This window comes from Cavia porcellus, unplaced genomic scaffold (assembly GCF_034190915.1).
Source record: "Cavia porcellus strain 051 isolate PalLab524CR breed Dunkin Hartley unplaced genomic scaffold, mCavPor4.1 scaffold_31, whole genome shotgun sequence".
NCBI classification, from domain to species: Eukaryota; Metazoa; Chordata; class Mammalia; order Rodentia; family Caviidae; genus Cavia; species Cavia porcellus.
In genome coordinates this window covers 32,978,342-32,997,492 of record NW_026947514.1, presented here as the reverse complement: position 1 = coordinate 32,997,492, position 19,151 = coordinate 32,978,342, and the positions used below count along the sequence as shown (strand labels likewise).

The 19,151-nt window shown below is 44.1% G+C and overlaps 1 long non-coding RNA gene across 1 annotated transcript; it reads left to right on the top strand.

Annotated features, from left to right (window-relative positions):
• Positions 1 to 792: 792 nt before the first annotated feature.
• Positions 793 to 13,492, top strand: LOC134474218 (uncharacterized). The gene is made up of 5 exons (XR_010044912.1): positions 793 to 924; positions 1,277 to 1,332; positions 8,477 to 8,683; positions 12,067 to 12,150; positions 12,581 to 13,492. It is a non-coding gene; the product is annotated as an uncharacterized LOC134474218 (long non-coding RNA).
• The last annotated feature ends 5,659 nt before the right edge of the window (positions 13,493 to 19,151 follow it).

Below are 19,151 nucleotides of genomic sequence, written 5' to 3'. Positions count from 1 at the left end.
AGGATTATGCTCAGTGGCTTCCTGACCTTACAATCCAGATGGACATAATAAAAATGAAGGCAGGCCAAGGGTCTTGAGGCCCAAGTGAAGGAAAGGTGAGGAGTTGGTGTGTGTTTCTTCCAAGAGGACCTCCCTAGGCCTCCCTGGGTAAGAGCTGCTCACCAGCCCCTTGCCCTGTTTTGTTTTCTAGCGCTGCTAATTCCTGGCATCCTGTTATCCTTGCTCGTGTTGACTGCCGTCCCCAGATTTGGTTCTTGCGGCTGCTCCAGAGCCAGAAGATGCCTGCACATGCACCAGCTGAGGCGAGAGTGTCGGGAGGTGGTGCCAGGCGGACAGGACTGGCCTGGAAGAGAGGATGGGAAGAAGCAGGTGAGGAGACTGCGCGGCGGGGGTGGGCGCAGAAGCAGAGCGAGCCGGTGGTCTGTGTGTGTGATTCCCCTCGTAATGGGGAGACAGGGAAGAATTTGCGAAACGGAGGAATGTGATGGCAGCACAAAGGCAATGAGATTATTTTGTCAGCAACATTTGGATCCCATTGGTGATGAGAGACATGTGGGCCCAGCACGGAGACAATTGTGGTAGTCAAGACAGGATGTGAATAAGACATAAAGAAGTGTTTCATCAGTGGGATGGAAAAGAACCAGAGTTGTGGGAGCCAAGAGGAGCAGAAGGGACTGGCCCAGGCCTCGCATGGGCCTCTTCTCAGGCGCCCTCCGTGTGTCACACATGCACACTCGCATGCCCGCTGGGAGCATGCGTCCAAAAGTGCCCACTGCACATCTTAGCACAGCTTTGAGCCCCACTTTCCACTGCTGACTTTGGTCTTTGTCCCCCGTTTGCATCTCATCTAGTTGTGATCTTTGTGGAGAATGTGAAGGGAAGAGCCTGCAACTTTGGAGGAACCACTGTCTTCTCCAGTAACAGGTTAGATGCTTCTGGGAGGGAAGTGGCCTCAGAGAAGTCTCCAAGTCCTCTGGGACAAGAAGGAGAAAAAGGCCCAGAGGAGAAAGGCCTGGGAGCAGAGGGAGATCCCTCTAAACTGGGCAGGAAGGGCACTGTGAGCTGACATCCTACCTCACACATGTGTGAGCCATGTGAAGGCTCTGTAATGGAGACTGGGGGCCAACGGGAGGCGAATGAGCTTCTTGTTAGGGGTGGAGTGGGTGGAGATGTGCTGGGGAGCCAGCTGAAATAGGACTTTTTATTTTTAAAGAGCTTTAGATTGATGTCTCCGCTAGCCTAAATATAACTGAGCAGCCAACTTCCTTCCACTCAGGCCAGGCCTTCAAGCAAGCTCTAGGACCTCGTGTTTAAGAAGAAGGAAGAAAAAAAGTGAGCACACAAGAGTGAGCACAGCGGGGTGGGAGTGGGGGTGTCCACAGATGGAAAAGGTCACACAGTCAGCCCTCTGGATGTGCTGGGGGAGGGAGATGGATGAGCTGGTTGTAGAGACGCTGCAGTCCCCTGGCTCGTGCTCAAGGAAGAAAGCTTGAGGACTTGTAGGCAGCAAGAAAGGGATCTGCCTGGCCTAGGAAGGGACAGGTAAGCCCCAGGCTTGCACTCAGAGCTGAGTCCCTTGGGAGGAGAGCAAGCAAACATGTCCCTGCAGAGCAGTGCCACAACTGAATCCATTCATTGAGGATGAGTCTGGTTAATCCTCTGATTATAGTACCCTCTGAGCTAATTCCAAAAGCCCCACCTCTAAGCACATGAGACATTTAGTGGGAATTTTAGATTTTAAGCATAACAGGGACCCCTTTGCTTCTTACCCAGTATGAGGTGAGCAGATTTGCTCCTCCAAACAGTCCTGTCGTGGCATACTGCCTTGCCATAGGGCCAGAGGCAGAGGGCCAACCAGCCAGGGACTGAACCTTTTGAAACCGTGAGCCATGTGTTCATCACTGATTATTACAGTCACAGACAGCTACCAGTGGTTATTCCTGTGACAGGTCTGGGGGAGGGACTGAGATCTGAAGGAGTGTATCAGCCACAGAAATGAAGAGGCAGGTAGGGACAAGGGATTTAGTTCAATGGTGTAAGTGCTTGCCTGGCAAGTGTGAGGTCATGAGTTCAGCAGGTCAAGTGTCTCTGTGTGTGAATGAAATTAGGAAGAGAATGAGCCGGAGAAAGCAATCAGGGAACAGAACAGTGTCCCAGAGACTTTGAGGAAAATGTAGACTGAGAAAGGCTCTTCCATTTGGCCTCCAGCAGGCCTGTGGGGAAGGTGGACAGAGCCAGGTTTCATGGCTTTGGAAGTGTCCAGCAATGGGTCCCCTAGTACTTTCCCCAAGCACATCCCTGAATCAGGCATCCCTAATCACCAACCCGACATGCCCCTGAAAAAACTGCTTTTCAGGGATTTTCAGGATAATCATGAAATAGGCACTTTGATCTTGAGAAAGCAACCTCATCTTTCTGAGTGGCAGCTTCCTCATATGCTAAGTGGGCATATTGGTAGCTGCTTCTCATGCACATGCTGTATGAAGTGCTTAGCACAATCCCACTATGAGGTAGTCCATGCAACACATATTTATTGTACATCTACCAACAGCCAGGAACCTTCTGAAGTGTTGGGGATTTATAGAAACCAAAATTCCTAGTTCAAGAAGCTTCTGCTCTAATAGAACCAACAGGCCCAGAAGCAGATTCTTAAAATACAGTGCAGCAAATGCAAGGATGGTAAATCCAGACCTGGCTGTTGGTGGAGGTACCAACTGACTGTTAGTGAAGAAGAAGAGGTCCCAAAGGTTGGATTGGAGTACTCAAGATTAAGAAACTGCAGGGAGGAAAGACAGCAATGAGTAGCAATGAGCTGGGGCAGGTATGTCACATGGGCAAGGATGGACTCTCACAGAGCTGATGTCTCTGACCATAAAGTTGAAATGGGGTGGGACATGATGGGAAATGTAGGCAGCATCTTGAACTTTGAGACCTATCCATTGTGTTGATAGGCTTTACACTGTAGGTAATGAAGGATTCTTGAAAAGCTTTAAGTAGGATACTGATAATGTTTATATTTGCATTCTAATGAGCTCATCCTGGTTGCAATTTGAGAAGAGAACAGAGGCAATGAAGCCCAAGACATAGTTCGGATAAAAGATTATAAAGACATGCAGAAAGCTAAATAATAATGATCACAATCACAACTACTATGTGTTGCTGTGTGTACTACATGCCAGCCTGTGCTAAGGGTCTGAATTTCACGTGCCACTTGTTCATTGCCAATACATAGGAGAACAGTTGAAATTTTTATGTTACTCTTGTTTCCTGCAATCCTCCTGTAATTGCTTATGAGTTTCAGGAATTGTTTGTTGACCAGATATTCTACACAGATGATTGTGTCATTTGTAACCAAAAAGACTGCAGAGAATTGCTATAATTTCTTCCTTAAGTACTTCGTAGAATTTACAAAAAAACAAAAGCACCGATGGGATGACCTTGTTCCTTGTCTATGGAAAGATTCTTATTTATTGAAAAGTCATAGACCTGTTCAGTTTACCTGTTTCTTCTTATGTGAGTTTTGCCTGATTGGGTTTGTTCAAAAATTCGGTTAATTTCATTCCACAAAGTTTGAAAGTTGTGTTTCCATTTCCATTTAGTTCAAAGTATTGTTTAATTTCTGTTGAGATTTCATCTTTGACACATGTCTTATTTGCAAGGATGATGCTTAATCTCCAAGTGTTTGGAAATTTTCCAACTATCTTTCTGTTATTGATTTCTATTTCATTTCATTGTCAACTGAGAGCAGGCATTGTATGATTTATATTCTTTTTTCTTTCAATATTTTTGTTATTAAAAAGGAAATTGCAACCAAGAATTGTCCATAAATCCTTAGCTGCTTTTAGAGTATTTCCACAGGCAAAGGTTGCCAGACGAAATACAGGATGCCCTGCTAATCTTGAATTTCATATAAACAATGGATAGATTTTCAGTATGAGGATATTCAAAATATTGCCTGGGATAGACTTATTCTAAAAAATGTATTCATTGTATACATGCAATTCAAATTTAAGCAAGCATCTTTCTTTATATTTGCTGAGCCTAGCAATCTTAAAGGGTTAAAAAGTTCCCAGGAGTGGGATTAAAACAGATGACCATTTTCATGTTCTGAGTGTCCTGGGTGCATCCAGCCAGATGTGTACAGTAAACTAGTGCCGTTTTCCTCTCCCCAACAGTGAATGGAAATGTCCATTTCCCCACAGACCTGGCAGCTTTGAATCGTATCACTTAAAAATAAACAAAACTTTGCTTCTTTGATGATATATTGGAAATGATTATTCATGAAGCTGTGATTATCAATGAAGTTGACCTTTTTTTCCCTTCATAGATTTTTGCATTTCCCTGTGTGGATGCTGTCCCATCTTTTGCTCCTTTATTTATTTTTTGTTTTGTTTTTCTTGTCAAATCATCTGAATTTTTTTTTTAAATTTATTTATTTATTTAAGGAGAAAAGAAAAGAAAAAAAACAGTGAAGGGGTACAAGTTATACAGATTTACAGAAGAAAAAAATGTGCAGTAGGAAATCACTAGTTAATGGATTACATATTGCCATCTTAGAAATAATTGTTCAAGTCACAAAATTAAAGCTTGTAGAGTGGACATTCCAACAATGATACTGCAAACAGTTCTGTTCAATGATCCAATAAAACTCTGTGATATCATTTTCTATCTTATACACTTAAATATACATGCAGTTATATAGTTTAGAGCACTTTCTTTTCCTCTCTTTTGTACAGTGACTATTACACATTTTGGGTTTCATTGCTCCCACAGTTCTTATTGCTTTTTTGGAAGAGAGTAAAACCAAATGTGACATAACAGAACAGAATCAGTCAAGACAAAAGGGTGGATATAATAGATAACATAAAAACATAATACAAGGTGATCAACAATGGTTACCATAATGCCTCCCGCTATTTCTAATAGAATTGCCTATATCATTAGTTGTAATACAATTTAACAAAACAGTAAAGAATAAAGCCGACAAAACCAAAACATTGGAGATATTGTAGGTCTTCAAAAGTAGATAAAAGTCAACGAGAATGGGCGTTATAATGAATCTCATTATCTTCTCAGCTGATGCCTAAACTTTCGAACCTGATACTATCCAGCAAAACAGAATAGAGGAACCTCAGTCAAAAACAAGATGGTGAGAGTAATACAGGGCTTCAAATCGAGATAATAGAAAGTCAAAGTGGGTTACTATATTATATCCTGCTATTTTTTTCCCTTTAATTAAACGGATAAAAATAAAAAAGTAAATAATGGAGTGGAGATTGAGAAAAAAGAGGGCATAACAGCGAAACAGGGCAGATCAAAACATAACCATTTAAGCAGAATAGTGTTTCACCACCAGATATTTCCGACCCAAAAGTAGTTACCATATTGACTCTTTCCTTGAAGTCCTTGAGTACAACTTCGTATACTGTAGCATTAAGTATATCAAAACAATGTAAAACCATTTAAGAGAATGACAGCATTATAGAGTATTTAGAATCGACTAACAGAAAATGAACAATGGTTTCTGTATAATCTCCTTGTCTTTAAAAGGTTTTTGCTTATACTATCGTACATAATAAAATCCAATAAGATACAACCTGTTTAGACCATTGGAGACAGAAGAACAAAAGCTAGATGGTACTAAAAACAAAAACAAGATGGTACTAAATCAGTATTACCTATTAAGATGTCATTTTCTCCAAAATAGCTGTTCCTATCATCCAATCTTCTCTGTCTCATTTCTGTTGAGCTCTTTTTCTGTCAGTAGCTGTCAGTTTGTCTTCTTCATTTTGTTCTCTGCTCCATTCGTTGTGGCCTCCCCGCCACTATTTCTGGGTTCTTTGTATTTTTCTTTTTTTAGAATATCCTGCAATACTTTCTGTAGGGTTGAATTGGTGGTTGCAAATTCCCCCAGTTCCTCTTTATCCTGGAAGCACCTCGTTTTTCCATCAATTTCCAGGGACAGTTGTGCAGGATATCTCAATCTTGGCTGGAGATTATTATCTTTCAAAGCTTGAATTATTTCCCCCCATGCTCTTCGTGATTTGATGGTTTGTGAAGAGAAATCTGCTGTAATTCTGATGGGTGTTCCCTTGTAAGTAGTCTGTTTCTTGTCTCTTACAGCTTTTAATATTCTGTTCTTGTATTGAATTTCTGGAATTTTTATTATTATATGCCTGGGTGTTTCTCTGTTAGGGTTGTAGGTAGCTGGGGTCCTGTATGCCTCATACATCTGAGTATCTTTACCTTTTGCTAAATTAGGAAAATTCTCCTGGATTATTTCTGTGAGTAGCTTTTGTAGTTCACTTGTTTGTGTCCCTACTTCTTCTTTTATGTTCTTAATCCTTAAGTTATGGATCCTCTTATCATCTTCTTGTCTTTGTATTATTGCTGTTTGTTTCTTTGTTATTTTTAAGAAGTTTTTCATTTCATTCTCCCATATTACAAGTCTGCCCTCCAGTTCAGACAGTCTGTCCTTAGTTTCTTTCAAGCTGTTATGCCAGTCTTGGATAGACTTCTTAATTTCTTGATAGTCCCTTTGAACCTGCTTCACATACTCAATGCTTTCTCTGTTTTCTCCATCAAGCAATTCTCCCCTCTTTTTCTGTTCTTCCATTCCACCATCTGTTTTTTCCTGGGTGGTGCTTAGCATTTCTCTAACTATTCTGCATACTTCTAGCTTCAGGTCGTTGATAACTTCATTCCTGAATTGGTCTATGAGGCTCTCTATATGGCGCTTAATGTATATTGGTGCGGTGTCCACTATTGCCTGTTTCTCAGGATTGGGGGCCGAGGAGCCTTTTTTGTTGCTGTTTTTTCTGTTCCTTATAAAATGCAAGCTTACATAGGAGGCCCGGCTTCCCTGCCTGTCAGCCACAGCCTGATCAAATTGTGCTGGCTAGGTGTTCCCGCCCACCGCTGCGCACCAGGGAGTTGCGGAGGAGGCAGCCTATGCGGGAGTCAGTCGCTCCTCTGGGCCACCGTCCAGCTCTGGGATCTGGGTTGGGCCAGCCTAGGGAGTCCGCCAGCAGCGTCACGCAGGCCAGGCACTTTTCACCAATCCCGTCCGAGAGGGGAATGTGTGGCTGGAGTCGCCACCGCGCCCTGCTCTTACAGGACTGCCCAAGCCCAAAAAGTCCTCCGCTGGAGTCAAACTGTGGTAGGGGGTCAGTTTCCTCTCACTCACCTCGCCACCAGTCAGTGCCTCCTTGTCCGTCCTGTTTTCGACTCCGTTCGCAGACTCCCGTTCCCAGAGCTCTGCGCGTCTCTCCTTGCCGAGCCGCTGTGGAGGCAGCCAGCCGCCGGGCGGCGGGAAACCCAAATCGCGGTTTCCAATGGCGCGCGGTCGAGCCTCCACACTGAGCCTTTTCTGTTCCTATTTTAGCGCCAGGACTGTATTCTAAGTTGGTTTCTCTCAGCCCAGTTCGTTCCTGAATCAGCAGAGCATATCTCTACCGGTTCGTGTCTCCTTAGTCCGCATCATTCCTAGCCTCTGAGCCAAGCCTTTCAGAGAGCCTCCGGTAGTTGCTGTTGTCTGTCCGCCATGTTCTCCGGAAGCCCAAATCATCTGAATGTTTAAAGGGTATTTTCCTACCTCTTTCTCACAGCTTTTTGTTTGCTTTTTAATTTGGCTTGTATTAATGTCTAACTTAAGAGCATTTTTATAATTTCATGTAATCAAATCCCTGGGCCTTCCATGATTCCCCTGTTACTTTCAGTCTCTAGTCCCTTTTTATTAGAGATTAGGTATGACTCTTCCAGAAATCTGCATAAGTTCTTTTTTGTGTTTTTGTGGGGTTTTTTTTTTCACCTAAGTCTTTCTCTATATGGACATTATTTGAAAATGCTATATAATGTGTTTCTACATTGATTATGCTCTCCTCAGATCTCCAATCTGTCTAAGCCCCATTTGCTGAATAAAATCTTTTTCTTTTAAACTGGGAATCCTTTCACTTGCCAGGCAGGTACTGTGCACTGAGCTATATCCCCTGAATGTTTTCTTCCATGATGTGCGATACCTCCTAGTCTCATATGTGAAGAAAAATTCATTTTTCTTAAAAACAACCTTATTTATGTCACTTAATTTCCCTAGACCTTGCTTATTTAACTTCAAAGTTGTTATTTTGTAATTCATTCATGTATTCAAAAAAGACACTTATTGAGCATCTTACACACAGGTACATATGTAACATTTCTTCTAGCATTAAAATTCTAAACAAGAAGGGAATTTTTATTTGTCTTCTGCTCAATAGACAAAATTTCTATAATTGCTTCATCTGCTGGTTTTTATTCACATATTTTATGTTAATCTATTCCACTGAAGCTTAGTTTTATTCATATCCTTTCCAGGAGCTTTACCATTTGATACTACATTGCTTTTTATTACACTAGAAAAATATTTCAAAATGATTATTATGTAGTAAAAATACATGGTAAAAGTGGTAACTGATATCATTGTTTATCTCTGCTCTTAAAGAAAATGCTTCCAACGTTGTGCCATTAAAAATAACTTTGAGGAACTTAGGATGCTGGGAAACCAAGCAACCAGCTCGCCTCCCAAGTAAGCAGCAGTGGTGTGGCAGGCTGCAGCCCCTCCAGGGGGAGAACCACCAACGTCTCCTGAGATCAGCACCATGTTGGAACTTAGGGTGCTGGAAAACCAAGCAACCAGCCTGCCTCCCTGGTAAGCAATAGTGAGCCTACTGGTGCATGGGCTGAGAGTCAAATATTCCACTCCCCTGCCCCCATTAGCAAATGGGAACCAGAGATCTGAGCATCTCTTGGGAGGTTGACCATATGCAATATAGCAAATAAGGGGGATTTCCTTCTACCATCTCTTTGAAGGCAAATTTTTTTATTACTGTTTTGCTTTATTCTGATTAATGGTACTGCTCTATTCAATATTCTGTTTTGATAAGTTTTATAATGTTCTGTATTTCATTTTATTTTGCTATGTGTGATTGAAAAAACAACTATTGTGAAGATAATGAGATACACTGTGATACCTATTACTGTTATCCCCGTAACCTGCTGTGAAGTTCTGTACCAATTTCACTACACGGTCTCAACTGGCTTATTCTGTCTTGTTCTGTTGTATTCTGTTACCTTCAAAATAATAAAGTTAAAAAAATAACTTTGAGCTGGGTATGGTGACAGATGCCTATGATCCTAATACTTAGAAGGCTGAGGTAGGACAATTGTCACGAGTCTAAGACCAGCCTGGATATACTGTCAGTTCAAAGCTAGCCTAAACTACATAGTAAGAGACACTCTCAAAAACCAAAAACAAACAAACAAAATCTTGACCTTTTAAGTTAGAAAGTATTTTCAGATTGTCAGAAATTATTTTTTCTTATGTTCTAAGAGAGTTTTTTAAAAGCTCAAGTTAAGAATGTTTGATTACTCTTTCTAGATGTATTTCTCAGAGTCTACTAAGGTTATTGTATCATTTTTTTTGTTCAAGAGTGTTCTACTTTGAAGAACAAGTACTGTTAACTTACTGTCATTTTACTAATGAAGAAACTGAGCCTCAAAGAGGCTGGATAGCGAGGTCAGGAAAGCAGAATAACTTGTTTTTCCTTCTCCATGAGTGTGTCTGTGCACACACTTTTGCCATGATTGAGCTTTATCCCTCTCACTTAAAAATTCTTCAGTTCTCAGAAGGCACTTTATACTATGTTTACTCACATGCAAACATTTACGATTTTCTATGACCGCTAGAAATGAGTGAGCATATATGAAACAATGAAAATTAAATGCAATTCCACATTATATCATGCCTTATATATATTATTTTTATTAATTTTATTGGTATGCTTTTAATATACATGTTTATACTCATCACAGGGAATTTGTATGCGTACATAATATTTTTTTACATGACATATCTTGAGTCTCTTTTCCCCCCAATTCCCTCAGTTCCCTTCGGTGCTTCTTCCCCTCTTTATTTACAAAATCTTTGTTCCCATTTTTTCCTTTCTATTCTCTTCTTCCTCTTTCTTCCCTCATCCCCTCCCCTCCCTTGTTCCCCTTCCCATTTGAATATTTTCTTCCTATTTCCCTCTATCTATCATGTATTTGCTCTTTATTTACACTTTCAATTTCTCATGCAAGAGAAGCAATGTGATATTTAAGCATGTGTGTGTCCTGATGGTCATTTGGGCTGTTTGCAAGATTTAGCTATTACAAATTGTGCTGCTGTAAACATGGGCGTGCATATTGCTGTGGTATGATAATTTTAACTCTCTGGCGAAGATACCAAGAAAGAAACTAATTGGGTCAAATAGAACCTCTAGTTTTAGACTTTTGAGAAATCTCCATACTGATTTTCATATTGGTTTACCAATTTACTCTCCCAATAACAGTGGAGAAAGGTTCCTTTTCCCCACAGCCTCACCAACATTTATTACTGGTTGATTTCTTGATCACAGCCATTCTTTCTGGAGTGAGATACAATCTTAGTGTTGTTTTAATTTCCATTTATCTGATCAGTGATGTTGAACATTTTTTTCATATATTCATTTGCTGTTAGTACTTCATCTGAGAAGTGACTATTCATCTCAGATGAAGAGTCCATCTCAGATGAACAGCCCATTTTTGGATTGGGTCTTTAAATTTGAAAGGCCCTGGGTTAGTTTTTAGTTCTTTCTATACTTTAGCTATTAGTCCGTTGTCTGTGGAACAGCTGGTCAAACTTTTCTCATTCTGTGGGTTGTCTCTTCACTCTATCAGTAGTTTCTTTTGTGTATATTATTTAGACATATATGTATGTATACAATAAGTGCATATAAAATAAAATATCTGCACACTTACTACAATCTATAAATTGCAACAAATTTAAATTTGTTTTATTATTTTCCTATAACATATTTTATTACATTTGTGGACTTAGCCTTTCTTGGGTATATTCAGCATACTGTGAAATATCTGCACACCTGTGTCTGCTTTGTTTTTAACAGAAGGGGGTCTCATGATGTTGTCTAAGGCTGTCCCCAAATTCTTGGGTTCCCCAGTAGTCACACATATTTCTATCAGTCATAAATGATCTAAATAATATGTTCAAGGTTGAATAAACACAGTTTAAAAAGCCTTCTAAAGCGTAAAGGAGAATTTTTAAATGAGTGAGATAAAGCTTAATAAAGGCAAAAGTATGCACACACACACACACACACACACACGGAGAGAGAGAGAAACAAGTTATTAGGCTTTTCCTAACCTAGGGTAAACTCCCTAGCCTCTTTGGGACTCTGCTTTCTCATCACTGAAATGACAGATTGAGCTAGATGATCACTAAGCCCCCTCCCTGCACTGATGTTTAGTGGCAGTGACGACCCTGAGGGGAGTATCAGGTTGTGAGAGAAGCAGGTCTGTGTGTCAGTCAGCTGGCAGCTCCGTTATTGGAAAACCAGCAGAGCACAGTCCCAGGATTGATGACCCAGAGGACAGCGAGCACTAAAATCAATCCTCACTATCTCCAGGGGCAACGCCAGCACCAGTCATAGCAATGGAGCACAGAGGCTTTGGGGACTTCCGGAGGGATCAGGGCAAGATGACATCAGGATTAACCCTGGAGAATGGGTCCTCTGAGGCAAAGTGAAAGAAATAGAATTCCTTAAGCTAGAGAGGGACATGTTAGGATGGATCTAGCTCTGAGTTCCTAGCACTTGAGCAACTGTTTCATAGGGATCCTGGCAGACTTAGGCAGAGGTTTCTTTGTTGCAGGAAACAGAGACCCACCCACAAGGGCTCTTAGAAATTCACAGGTAGGACATAACTATAAGTGGGACTCCTGGGACAGACCAAATGTGGGGAACTCAGCTCTTGCTCAGGGGTTTTCTGTGCTGTGAGTTCTCTCTCTCTCTCTCTCTCTCTCTCTCTCTCTGCCTCTGTTCCATTTTGTACTCCCCATCTTCCTTCTAGCTTCCACTTCTCTGTGGAAACTTCCAGACAGACAGTGGACCTTACCAGTCTCCACATGGACATGGAGGTCCCACTCCATATCCTCCGTGACTTTTCCGCTGCAGCAGCCATGGCCAACTGACCCAGTCTTTCCATTTCCAATTCTAGATTCCCCTGAGAGGATTGATTTACCCAGCTTGGGTTCTTCTGCCAAGTCACATCAATCACTGGTCATCGTTTGCCAGCCGATAGGTGGGTCACCCGGGGGTCAAGGGCGTTCTGGTCCACTTGCCCAGTAGAGGGAGGAGGCAGGCAAGGGTTGCAGACCTTGGCTGTGGGACAGGAGAACTGACTGGCCTTGGTGGACACCTTAGCAAAGGAGCAAGTGTCTGGTTTTTTTAAAATTTTACAAAATGTATAATAAAATTTCATAACAAAATAATAAGAGAATAACAAGAGGTAATACACAGTGTATCGTTATCTTCAAAGTAGAGTATAGGCAAAACAAAAGGATCCTTTCTCATAAAGAAGAAACAAATAGATATTAGCAAAGAATTTTCTTTTAATGAGAAATTAGTGGAATAAGTGAAATAGATTAGCATATGTATTAAAATATTTTGAAACAATGGACTTCAGGGAACCACCTGAACCTTTCCTCACTTTCTGTTTGTCTGTCTTCCAGGGTGCTCCTCTGGTTTCTGATGGAAAGGAGACCGTGAAATATTTCAGCGTGTGTATCTGACCAATTTCCTTAATGTTATGCTCTTAAGTTTCACCCATTTATGTATGAATCCCTCAAGTTTATCCTGTTTTCTGGCAGAGCAGTACTCAACTGCTTACAATACATTTTCCTTATTCATTCATCTCTTGACAGACATTGTGCTGTCTCCAGGATCTAGCTATTACACATTGCACTGCTATAAATGCAATGTGTATGCATGTATCCTTGTAATATGATGTTCTACCTTTTGGGGAAGATATCTAGAAGGAGAAAACCTGGGTCAAATTTTTGAAGAATCTCCACACTGATTTCCAGAGGGGTTGTAGGGCTGATATCTCTTTACCTGACATCATATGAGAACAGAATCAGCATGCCCCTGAGCTTTTATACAGGAGTAAGTTGTAAGAATGTGTCTTAGAAGACTCTTTGAGAGCATGTAAGACTTCTTTCACCTTGAAGCAGGCTGCTGAGGTGGCCCCAGGCAGCGGCCTGGGTTGTGCAGCTTCTGAGAGCCTCCTCTGGTGTCCTAGTGAAACAACATGGTCCTCTCCCATCTGTCAGGCCTAATTTTGCCATCAGAAATGTCTCATCTCTGCTGATGGGAGGTCATCTGGTTGAGAACTTTATGAGACTGATTCTGATTAACTATGGAGAGTTTCACCACCTACCAGAAGATGCTAAAAGATAACCCAAGGACACTCTAGACCTTCCTGGGTTGGAGTTAACTGCTTTTATCCATTTGAACCAGCTCAAAGCCCAGTGCCTTCAGATGACTGTCCTCCCACTCTTTGATGCTAAGAGTGACTGCTCAGCATCCTGCTCAGAATCCCCATCACTTTTCAGGACAAAGAAAATAAACACTGGTAAACAACAGAGCAGGGTAGTTGTCATTTTGGTTCGATTCGGGTTGGTTTGCCTTTTCCCTTGCACTGAATTTAATCACACTGCCAGTTTCAAATATAGACAGGCAAAAAACTCAGTGACCTCAAAGGCAAGGGCCTTGAGAACATGAAGTTCAATTTAGAGCAAAGCTTCCTCTACTCAAAACACAGCTCCTCAGACATCTCGCTGTCTAAAATCAGAGCAGAATCTGGGGATAAGCCAAGAGATATCCAAACAGCCAAAAATGATCAACATGGGCTCATACCGATGTATCTAAAGCTGCATATAATTGAAAGTGACTGTTTCCCAGAGGGCTGAATAGCCCAATGCCCTTTAAGCAAGGTTGCAGTGATCCTATAGGAGCAGGACGGGCCAGGTTCCTCACTTGTAATCTGCTTGATTTTTGTTTATATGTAATGTTAGCTAGTTTGCATATCTGGTTTCTCAACCCAGAGCAGACTAAAAGAAACAAATTAGACTAAAAGAAGGTGGGCTGTAAGGTTGCTATAGGCAAAGCAAAATTGTCTCTGACAACAGGGAAAAGAAACTCCTGGCAACAAGAGAAGAGACTAGAAAATGATGAAAAGTAGAACCTAGGAAACCCAAAAGTACAATACACTTATCTCGAAGTTTTGGCACTCCTGGAACAACAGCAAAATAACTGAGGTTTATAAAATTAACCCTAAGCAGCACAAAACATGTTCAATGAAGATGAGTGTGTTCTAGCTGGATGTAGTGGCATACTTCTGTAGTCTCACCTACTTAGGAGGCTGGGGCAGGGAGAATTCTGACCGAATGTTTAAGGACAGCCTGGACAACATACCAAGACCCTGTCACTTAGAGAAGAGGAGAGCAGAGGGGAGGACAAGAGGGAGAGGAGAGGAGAGGAGGGGAGGGGAGGGGAGGGGAAGGGAGGGGAGGAGAGGAGAGGAGAGACCAGTCAGTATATTCTATTTTAAAACCTAGTACGTGACTTTAAAAAAGACTTCCGTCCAAAATTATTAAACTTCTAAAATATGTTATTTAGAAGGACAAACTTTCGCTGGAAAACTTCACCATCTGGCATGATTCCTATTGGTCTGAACAACTGAGATTTTACTATAGCTCTGCGTGAAGCCTCCAGACTACTTCCTAAAGGACAATCGGGCACCTAGGCAGCCCAGGAAATGCCAGGGCTTTGACTGCTATGCTATTTGGAATAAACCAACAGGGGCTTAAGGAGGTTTTACTGTATTTGGTTTGCTGGCTTTGCTTGGCACCATCTCTTTAAAAGGCTGCCTGCCTTTGAACTAATCCTCTATTTATAGTCCAGCTGGAAAAAGGCCTCGGCAATGTATACACATTCCTAGAATTTACAGAGTGCTGCTCACGTATGCCCCGAGCCCCTGCCTCGGCCCTCACTTCTGCAGCGAGCACCCTGAATCATCCCGGAAGCATCTGGGTGCTATGGGCGACTGCTGCTATGCCTAGGAATTCACCCCACATTCTTGGTGGGGAGCACAGGGTAGGGCTGGGGATGGGGCATGCGTGGGATTAGGCTGGGTAAACACCATCACTCACTCTTGATTGCCTGCGCTGTTCAGGCCCCTTCCTAACAGCCAGAGGCGGCGGCCCCATGCACGGCTCATCCCTTCAAGCTGTTCCTCTCTTGTAACTCATTCCTGCCCCAAAACGCCGCCAACTTCACATTTTCCTCTTTCCCCTCACACAAATTGTTGCAAGTCATGGCGGTCTAAATATAGCCCCCGGTCTGTTTTCCAGATGCCGCTTCCCCGTGGCCTCTCAGCTGCCGCTTTCCCTTCTCTCCTCTCCCACCCCACCCGTGCTCCTGCCCTCTACCTCCTCCGTCTTTCCTGCCTCTCCAGCTCAAAGGCAGATCCAGAGGCAGGGCCTGAAGCCTGATGGCCCCTCCGCAGCCCTGGCAGTGTGTGCATTGGGGTACACCTAGAATCTCAGGAGACGAGGTGCAGAGTCCTCTAGGACCCTCTGAAACAAGCTTCCACGCTGACGCCCAGCCCGGCATGTACTCACTTTGTCCAGAAGCCATTTAACCTCCTGCTTCCTCATCTGCTCCTTCCTCTTGGGCCCTGGGAGCAAACGGTGTCCAGTAGCCCCCTCCGCCTGTCAACTTCCTGTTTACTGTAAAGCGGTACTGGGAATGCTTGTAGTCACAGCTTTCTTGAAGTTAAATTCCTTCTGTCTTTCTTCAACGGACCCAGGTGTCCAAAAATTAGTCGATCTCATAGAGCCTGCTTTATGGCCTCCAACTTAGCCATATTCCAAGTGGGAAGTAGGGCAGGCCCACCATCCTCTGCTCTAGTAAGGGTTTGGTTCCTGCTGCACGAGTGATTGGAGGAATTTCCCCAAAACTTCCTAGCAGGCCTCCAATTTAAAAAGAAGCGCTATAGTGGTGGGTGCTGTGTGTCCTCTCCAAACTTGACATCTACTGTAAAAGGTTCAAGGGTCCTTTTCTGCATTGAAAGTGAAGAATATGATTCACATGCACAGTTTATTCCATTTTCTTTGGTGTGTTTGCTGGCTCATTATTAGTCACCTTACTTTAGTGCCACATGTAGGCAATATATAACCATTAAGTCAGCTTGATCACTTATTTATTAAAAATGAAAGGCATTTATTGGATACCTCTTTAATTCCAGCACTGAAAATACAAAGATTTTTTTAAAAATGCCTCAAGAAACATGTACGGTATTCCAGGGCTTCTTAGCCTCAGCATTATTAAACATTTGGGCTACATAATTGTTGGGGAGGCTGTCCTGGGCATTGCAGGATGTTAACAGCATCTCTGGCATCACTCACTAGATGCCAAGAGCATACCCATAAGGTATCACAAGGTGTGACAACCAAAATGTCTCCAAATATCCTCAAAAGGCAGCTGCACCCAAGTTGAGATCACCAGCCCAGTGGGATAGACAGAGAAACAAAGGATTGTTACAACAGAAGACTGAATACAGGGGTGTGCTGGGAGTTAGGGGGCATTTGAAGGATGGATACAAGTTTCCCACATAATGAGTGTTGAAGGAAGGCTATTCCAAGCAGTGGGAACAGCATATGCAAAGGCACTGGGGTGTCATAGAACAGTTCATTGCCTGGCATGATAGTTGCCTGGGAACGAACAAGAGAAGAGAATGAACTGGTATTGGCCCCGGTTTATAGGTGGTCTCCTGCAACTGGGATGCTTATACTTGATCCTGAACAGATGCATTGTTAGCAGATGCATGACAAGAAGGTATGGGTACACCAGGAAGAAGTGATGTGTTCTTAAATTAAGGCAGTGGTGCTTGGAAAAGGAACAAAGAGAGCAGGATTGGAGAGTTCTGTCAGAGACGGAAGATGCAGGACTCGGAGGCAGCGGATGTGGGGAAGGAGAGGCGGTAGAGGGTAGAGTTGAAGGTCACCCCAGTGCCTCCGAGTTATGGACTGCTGCCAGGTCAGTCTCGGCAGTGAGCCTTTACTCTGCTGGAAACTTCGCAGAGTTTGGACCATGTCCACCTTGTCTGGGGAGATGAGGCTCTGGGGAAATGTTTACGCTAGGGAGTGTTTATGCTAATCTTCCTCTGACCTTGCGTGTAGATCAGGCTCATGCAGGCATCTGGTGAGAACCCAACCACTAGGAACTGGGGAACGGAACTGAGCTTCTATTGCAGTCACTGGCAATCCCAGTAATCAAGTGGCCCTGTGCCTCAGTTTATCCATTTATGGTGAGACCTGCCCCCTCCCACCTACTGGGATGTGGTGGATGTGAACAAGCCTGTTTCTGTGGGTGGTTCAGACCCCCATGAGTACTTGGCACACGATGCCTGCCATTAGCAAGGATCACGAGTGGTTGTAATCAGGCCCGATGCGAAGGCCCCTGACTCCACCGCGGCCTTGAGCGACTGCCAACTCCATGATCAGGCCTGCTTCAAAACTTGCCTGCAAGTGATTTTTTCATGGTGTCTGGTTCCTGCAAATAGGCTTTTCCAAACTTCTCAGCTTTGGGAAGCCCCTTCGGATGTGCCTCTGTTGTCCGTCATGTCCTCCAGCTCAGTAGGAAACTTTGAGCTGCGTATACCTTTGTCTCCAGTCCCTGCCTACCTTCCCATTGAAGTTAGGGGTGAAAGGGGGGAGAAGGGGGCTGGGACAGAGGCCATGGAAGGAGAGGCTGGCCCGGCCAGCAGTCATGATGGCCTTGGGCCTGCTAGGCAACACCTTTCCCCAGCATTTGCCCTGAGTAGGCAAGATGGGGGATGGCACCAGGAGGCAAATGGGGTGTGTGTGCGTGTGTGTGTGTGTGTGTGTGTGTGTGTCCTCACTCCCAGGAGCCTGGCGCTGATGGTGATCTCTCTCTCTCTCATTGCAGGAACAAGGGGCTGCTTTGTTAGCTGGCCTATCTCTTGGTTTCTGATTCACCCCAGGCCACTGCAGCCTGAGCAGGTTCCCAGCTGCTCAGGGATATACTTTGCAGCATATTTAGGGCTTGGAACAGCCCCAGGTTTCAGAGACACATGGTGATAGGGGAGGGAGGGGGCTCAAATACACCAGGAAGGGGGAAGCAAGCTCCTTCTTTCTTTCTTCAAGACGAATCTCCATTTTCATCATCTGATAGCAGGAACAGCATGTGAGGACGGCGGATGAATTGCAAACCTGTGCAGGTCGGGGGAGAGGGCAGGCGAGTGGGGGGAGATGGGCAGATTTAGTTCATCCTGGCTGAGGTATTCTTGTGCAGCCTGGTCCCCTCTGACTCGAAGCCCTCCCTCCAGTTACAGTCTCCGCCCAGGCCTAGCAGGCACAACTGAGCATCCACCACAGCGGAAGTCAGGCTGTGGAGTGAGCTGCCAGCAGCCAGAGGAGCTGCAGACTGTCCCCCCTCCCAGGAGCCAGGGAGCCCCGGAGTCCCGCCTTACAAATCAGTGGTGCCTTTTCTCTCCCGTTGCTGGGGTTTGCTGTCCTTTTCACTGTGGCAACTCACTGCCTACTGAGAGACAGGACCAGGTGACACAGTGTTGTCCCTTGCTTGCTGCCCACATTCAACCACAACCATTTATCTCTCTATCTAATGTCTCTTGGAGGCCTTCCTAAAGCAAGCCTGGTCCAGTGAGGAGCAGCACACAGCTCATGCCATTGGCAGCCCCTGCTTTCGGGAAGAGTCTAAAGATGGAGCCGATTGTTTGCAGCACAGGAAAAAACCAGATGGGAGCCTGTGAGCAGCCTCCTCCTAGACAGCTTCCTCTGCCACCATACAGTGGGGTGTCCCGGGAGGGTTTCTCCGGGTGCCTCTGTCAGCCAGCTCTTCAGTGGGGCTGATCGTGAGGGTCCACTCACCTGCCAGGGTGCCTGTGAGACTTAAGTCAGAGTCTGTGCACCCACCTCAGCAAGTAGACAACCCGTGTCTAATTCTTGGGCTCCTTTTCTCCCCAGAGTAAGTGAGAATCTAGGACCATCACTCAGGAGCCAGCATCAGAACAGGGAGGCTGATGTGCTGCTGGATCCGGCCACTCCTCCCGGCCAGGCTGTGCGGCACACAGCTGGCCTCTGTGCGGGCTTCAGAGCCGCCCAGCTCCCACACAGAGCCCTTTCTCCTGCTCGCGTGCACAGAGCTCCCACAGGCTCCCATTCAAAGGGCTGCATGACTGAAAAGACGCCACAGGCT